The sequence below is a fragment of the Mastomys coucha genome, unplaced genomic scaffold, assembly GCF_008632895.1.
Source record: "Mastomys coucha isolate ucsf_1 unplaced genomic scaffold, UCSF_Mcou_1 pScaffold22, whole genome shotgun sequence".
NCBI classification, from domain to species: domain Eukaryota; kingdom Metazoa; phylum Chordata; class Mammalia; order Rodentia; family Muridae; genus Mastomys; species Mastomys coucha.
In genome coordinates, this window is record NW_022196905.1 from 75,596,748 (window position 1) to 75,603,691 (window position 6,944).

The 6,944-nt window shown below is 41.3% G+C and overlaps 1 pseudogene; it reads right to left on the reverse strand.

Moving 5' to 3' along the window:
• Positions 1–2,704: 2,704 nt before the first annotated feature.
• Positions 2,705–5,827, reverse strand: LOC116104571 (annotated as a pseudogene).
• Between the last annotated feature and the right edge of the window lie 1,117 nt (positions 5,828–6,944).

A 6,944-nucleotide genomic window follows, 5' to 3' on the forward strand; every position in this document is an offset into this window, starting at 1 on the left:
AAAATTTACAAAAATCTTGCCAAAAAACCAAACAAATGGAACCTTTTTTTTTTCTTTTTTTAAGTGTCTCTTTCACCAAATGACTCTAACTTGTTTCAAGTTAACAGAAAACTGGTCAGTGCAACTTGACACACAAACACATCACTATTCAAAAAGAACTTTTCCTTAATCATTTATCCTGAAGAAGTTATGCTACTATAAAAACTACAATATAAAACATAAATAATGTCAAAAGCCCTGAAGTCTTTTTTTAAAATTTTAAATGTTTAAAAATTTTAGTCATTTTAAAACAGTGTTGTATTTTTAAAACTCCAGTCTCAGAATTCTGGAGAACAGTCTCAAATGGATACACCAACAAAACAATCCCACACTTCAGGTTCAAAGAATATTTTAGAACAGAGTATAAAAACATAGACAGAGCCAGAGGGTAAGGGAGTTTGCTGTGAGATTATGTCTCCTAGTGATGTCAGGAGCTATACACATAAAGTCTCATCAATGTGAGTGTCTAAGCATGAGCTGTACAAAGATGACACCAATATATGCCATACTGGATAAGGAAAATCCCACGAGACTTCAAACTTTGACAGAGATCTGTAGAGGCCATAGAGGAAAGCTGACAGAGGGAAAGGGGGAAAGAATACACTACCTGGTCATACAGTATCAAATGATCATCTCCGAAGACAGACATACAAGTAACATTATTCAACCTGAGCAGGTTATAGCTAAAAGTATATATGTGTATGAACACAAAAACACACACACATGTGTATATATAAAATTCAATGAATTTTAAGAACAGTAGAACAGTAGGTAGAGGCACATGGGAGTATGTGCAAATAGAAAGGAAAAGGGAGAGATATTGTTGTCTCCCCATAATAAATAAACATATTGACATACTTGTGAAAGGAAAAATTAAACAACTCAAAATTCTTTATATAACTCTAAATTTTGATTAAAGCAGCAAAGTCTTCCTAACTGTGGTCTCTTGTAAAATCAAAGGGTGTTAAGTACATTTTATTTCAAGAGAATAGCCAAGGCATAGTCAACAGCCAAATACAAGCAAAGGTAAGGTACAGTAGTATAAAAATCTCAGTGTATGACATCAGTGACTCACACACAGTCATCTGGGCAACTCCAAGGTCATAGTTGACTTCTTCAGCTCCATCCTTTGTATTACATGTAGTTCCTTGGGCTTAAGTCAGTGTCATCCACAGCTGGTTCTGTCCTTTGTTATTCAGTGTTACTGACATAATGCCTTTGTTTCTACACAGGGTTGCACTTAAACGGTAGTCTTTCCTGGTAGTTTTACTAGTACTCAAAGCATGCCATATCTGACCAAGCCTCAAGTTCTATGGCCCCCTAATTTCTGGGGCTTTAACTGAAACTGAGTCACCTGCCCTCTCACTAATCCCTTCATTTTTTTCAAATCCAGCATTATCTTTCTGCATTTTACATTATCTAATATAGTTAAAGTACTGTGTAGAGCTTTGGACCCTTCTGGATTACAAATTCTCTCTGCTAATGTCATAGAAATACTTCTAGAAGATTTGGCCTCAGTATTGTTCCTTTCTTCTAATTCATAGCTGATTCTTCAGCCATAGCTGACTAGTATCTGCTGTGCCAGAACATCAAAGATTTCATATTATTGATTTTATAATATCAGTCTTGTAATTAGAAGAGGTTTTTGTTATTTTTATTTATTCATTTTACATCTTTATGTCTTGCTCATTGCCTCCCCCCATTTTATTTATACATTTTACATCTCAGTCACTGCTGAGTCCCCAGTCACCACATTACATCTGACATATGATAAATATCAAAAATTTATATTAAAAAAACTCAAGAAGTTAGACAACAACCACCCAAGTAAACCAATTAATAAATAGTAAAAATTAATAAATGGGGAAGAGAATTAAATGAAAAATTCTCAATACAGGGATCTGAAATGGCTGAGACACACTTAACAAAATGTGCAAAGTCCTTAGGGATCAGAGGAATACAAATCAAAACAACTATGAGATTCCATCTTATACCTGTCAGAATGGCTAAGATCAAAAACTCAAGGGATAGCACATGTTGCTGAGGATATGGAGCAAGGTGAACACTACTCCACTGCTGGTGGTAGTGCAAACTTGCACAACCACTTTGGAAATCCATGTGTCGGTTTCTCAGAAAACTGTGCACCTCAAGATCCACTCCTGGATGTATATCCAAAAGATGCTTCAACATCCCACTAAGACACATGTACAATTATGTTCATATCAGCTTTATTTGTAGTAGCCAGAAACAGGATTAATCTAGATTTTCTCTAATAGGAATATTCTATTGATGATTAAAAACTTTCTTTTTGAAAACTCACAAGCTAGGTCTCCATATCATAGATTTGTCTCAGCCCTCTTTTCTTTCAAGGAAAGAATTTTGTTTTGTTTTGTTTTTATCAAAAATAGTGTTATTAATTTGGTGTCTCTGAAACACAGAAAAAAAAAGGAAAGAAAAATGACAATAGAATGAATGAACCACCCTTGCCACGTGTCGGGCCCCAGGTCCAGGCTAAGGAGGCCAGTCTTGGGGGCAGTGCAGGCCTCAGAGGCATAGTCAGTCCTGGCCATGGGCTCAGTGTGGGACCAGCCCATGGGTTTGGCTCTTAGGGCCTGGCTAGGAGGCTGGTGCCTCAATTTGGGTTATCCAGGCACAGATCAGGGAGAGAAGTCTGGGTCACTCAGTTCTGACACTGAAGTAGCCAGATATCAGGGTGCAGACACCAGAGCCAAAGCCAATCAATTCTGTGGTCCAGCAGAGTCTGAGTTCCTGAGGCCTGGGATGAGATCCAGCAGCGGACAGGCTGCTCAGTACTGATGCTCTAGCAAGGAACTGGGTGGCTGGGCTTTCTCGTTCCTCCTCAGGGGCAGGCCAGTCACTGGGGTACCAGAGGGTGTGCAACTCTCAAGAACACTGCTGTCCAAGCGATCAACGTCCTGGGTTGTTCTGGCAGGTGAGTCCTCAGAGCTGACATCAGGACTGAGGCTGAGGTCTAGAGGGGCCTGAGATTTGGGGGTACCTCCTTCGGGGCTCCCTGAGGCTGGCTCCCCATCAGGTCCTCCCAGTCCCTTCCGACCCCCCATACTCCACTTCCCACTGGGTTCTTCAGAATTGAGGAGACCAGGGCCAGGAGGTCTTGAGGGCTAGGGACCCTCAGTGGGAGCAAGTGAAGCAGGGGGTTGTCCACTGCAGCAGAGAAGGGGGCCGCCCATCACCAGAGCCACTGAGGGAAGGACCTGTTGAGAGGGGGGCTGCTCACTGCTACCTGCGGTATTTTCAGGTATAGGGTGTGCCAAGGGGAGATTATTGCTGAGGGAGGTCAGGCCGCCACCCCCACCACCGTCCGAGTCATCCACATTCCTACCACTATTACAGCCAACGCCATAGCCCTTATGAAGTTTCTCCTAGCTGTGCAAGATCCATCGGGCAATGACATTCAGGCTGACAGGATTACTCCACAACGCCCGCAGCTGGGAGTAGCTACCAGCCAGAGATGAGGTAAGAGGTGACACATAGATGGGGTAGCCCAGCGGCTGGTCGCAGGAAAAGTTGATCATGTTGTAGAGTGCCTACTTGACGTTCTGGATGCTGTCACGCTCAGGGTTGCTGTTGAGTAGGAACACCAGCTCTTGCTGCTGCACAGCCCACAGCCACACACACACTCTTGGTTTACCTTGATGACTCGGAAGCTGAGGTAACGTTGGTTGAGCATGATGATCTTGTACTCATCAGAAGCATTGTCCATGACATGGCACAGTGCCAGCAGTGAAGGCTTGTTGCTGAGGATGGCACTGTGCCAGGCAGGGTCCCCCTCATGTGAGATGACTAGCCGCTCCTCATTGGCCGCAATGGCATCATACAGGGCTGCTGGTTCCTCATACTCATCAGGAGATGTGAAATGGTTCTGGTGAAGCTTGAGGGTCATGGGAACCCCAGGTGCTACCACTCGGTGAAGCAGGTCCATGTCAGCAAAGACCCACTCATCACGAGGAGAGGTAATGCGAAAGTCCCTCTTGAACAGGGCATGCATGCCATAGAGGAAGGGCTCCAGGCTGAGTGGTGAGAAGACATCAGCAACAGGGGAGAGCCAGAAGGGGCTGCTCCCTATCTTGCCAAGGAAGCCAATCTCTTCCTCAAAGAGCCATGTAAGAGCAGAACTGCTTTCAAGCCTCCACAGAACAGCTCACTGAGCTCAGAATACTCAAAGTTCAAATGTCATTACAATCTCCACCCTAATACAAGATCAGTTCTGTCACAGCAAGGCCCCACTTCTGATACTGACTTTTGTTTTAGTATTAAATCATTGGAATAAAACACTGTGACCAAAGCAACCCAGGGAGGTAAGGAGTTATTTCACCTCACATGTTCTTATTATAAACCATCATGAAGGGAAATCAAGGAAGGAAATCAATCAGGATCCTGGAGGCAAGAACAGAAGAGAAGACATTGAGAGATCCTGCTTACTGGAATACTACCCATAGCTTGCTTGACCTGATTTCTTCCTATTGCAGCCACGACAATTACCCCACCAGTGGCAGCATCCAAAATGGGCTATACCCTACCACGTCATACACAAAGTAAGAAAATTGTCTATACATATTCTCAATCTTATATTGATATTTTCTCCACTGTGAATCTTTTTTCCGAATGACTTTAGTGTGTATCTGCCACGCCCACTCGTCTACTCCAGTCATATCTGAATTATCAGGGGTAAAAGCCTGATTAAGGATGAGAGGCATTATAGCCCCAAAAGGGAGCTTGTGCCTCCTGGATATTCAGACAGTCGCTGGTATCTCCTAGCTCAGACTTGTTCCAGATTAGTCTTTCCAATCGTCAACACACCCTCTTATTTAGGCATAAAGGTACCCCAAGAAATGATTCTTTTTTTTTTTTTTTTTTTTTTTTTTTTTTTTTTTTTTTTTTGGTTTTTTTCGAGACAGGGTTTCTCTGTATAGCCCTGGCTGTCCTGGAACTCACTCTGGAGACCAGGCTGGCCTCGAACTCAGAAATCCGCCTGCCTCTGCCTCCCAAGTGCTGGGATTAAAGGCGTGCGCCACCACCGCCCGGCAAGAAATGATTCTTTAAAGGCTAAACTTAAGATTAGGCATTATCTCCTGACCGGCAAAATTTTCCAAAATATCCTAATTCAATTCCTAGCTGTCCTTAGCTTGGAATTTCTCTCAAGGAATCTGCCTTGCCAGACAGGTTTTTCTCAGACTTAGTGACAGAGGTCGGGTACCATTGCTTACTATTAGCATAGAATTCTCAGGGCAGTCCCACAATAGTTAGAACTGTTTTACATGCTAGAGAGTAATCGAAGGGCTTCCCTCACTCAAGGACATAAGCTAGAAGTGTTAGGTCAGAACTTCCCAGTGCTTGCCTCCAGCAAGACCCAGAGAATTAGCAGGAAATGCTAGAACAAAACCTCCTAGTCCTTGCTTCCAGCAGAACCAGAGAATTAGCATAGGAATATCAAAATAGCTCCAGCAGGGAGGACTCCACTGCTCTTCTGCCTGATTCACACCTGGCTACCTGATCCTACTAACCTTGGTGTGGTGGTCACTTGCCTACATGACCTCCTCCATCTTGCGCCCCTTGCTGTAATCCCCGCCCACCTACATGACTCTTGTCATCTGCCCTGCTTGCTGTATGCTATTTAAGCCTGAATTTCACTTTGTACAAATACATTCAGATTCACCACACCCTTATGTCGAGTTTGTTTGTCATCCTCCGACTTAATTTTGCCCACCTGACCAGAATTCTCATCCGGTGAAATTAGGGTCCCCATAAGGGACCTGGTCCTTGGCAAGTATCCTAGTTGATAGAAGTTGATAGAAGTACACCACACCTGGCTTAAACTAGATTTTATTTTATTTTATCATATTTGTTTATGATGATAAAGAATTCTTATGTTACTTTTGAATGAGAAATAAGCAAATGGATTTAAAGGGCTAATTTTCATACTGTAGCATATTTGTTATTATGCTTATATAAGAAAATTAAAAAAATATATAAATAATCCAAATATAATATTGTTTTTTATTTACTGAAGATATTTTCTACTTAATCTTTAAGAGCTGCTTTAATGCCTGTTATTTTTCTTTCACTTTTCAGTTTTGACTAATCTCTCTTTGTATACACAAATACTGTTTGTTCCAAATAGTATTTAAAATGATGCCATGCACGTTAAATGCCTGATGCTAAAAAGACTATAGGCAGATTTTAGTTCTAGTGAAATAAGACAGATATATTAAAAAGACAAAAATAAATAAGCAAAACCATTACCTTTTAAATTATTGGTTGTGATGTTTGCTCATTTGTGTCAATTGACAGCATCATGATAACTCTTATCATCATAATAAAGTTATTATGAAATAAAAGCCAAAGCTGGTGGAAATTATGTGTAAAGAAACCTTATCAAATCCCACTACTTTGTAAGTCAATCAAAATAATTGGGAATAATTTATTACCATGACCAGTCAGCCAAATAATATTTGGTCCATCACTTGAATCCTAATGTATGCAACCACTGAGTTTTGATCTGATTAAAATTAGCATGCAGGACATCAGCTTTGTGAAGTATTCCTAAAATGTAATCAGAAAAGTATTTATTACTCTCTTAATGGTCTTGCCACTACTGTGCCAGTGGTCTTATTTTGCCAGGGCAGGTTTTATAAAAGCTAACTGGGTTCAGAGGAAATAAAATGCTTAATCTCCTCCTAGAGAACACACAGAGCACTTTGAAACACCATGAAAACTAGACAGCACAGTTTTTCAGTAGCTGGTAATGTTTGGTGGACATCTATGAAAATCCGAAATATAAATATAACTGGCACAAACTTTGTAATTGATGGCCTATGTTATATAGGAAAAATGATGTACCCTACTACAATCATTTTAGGATA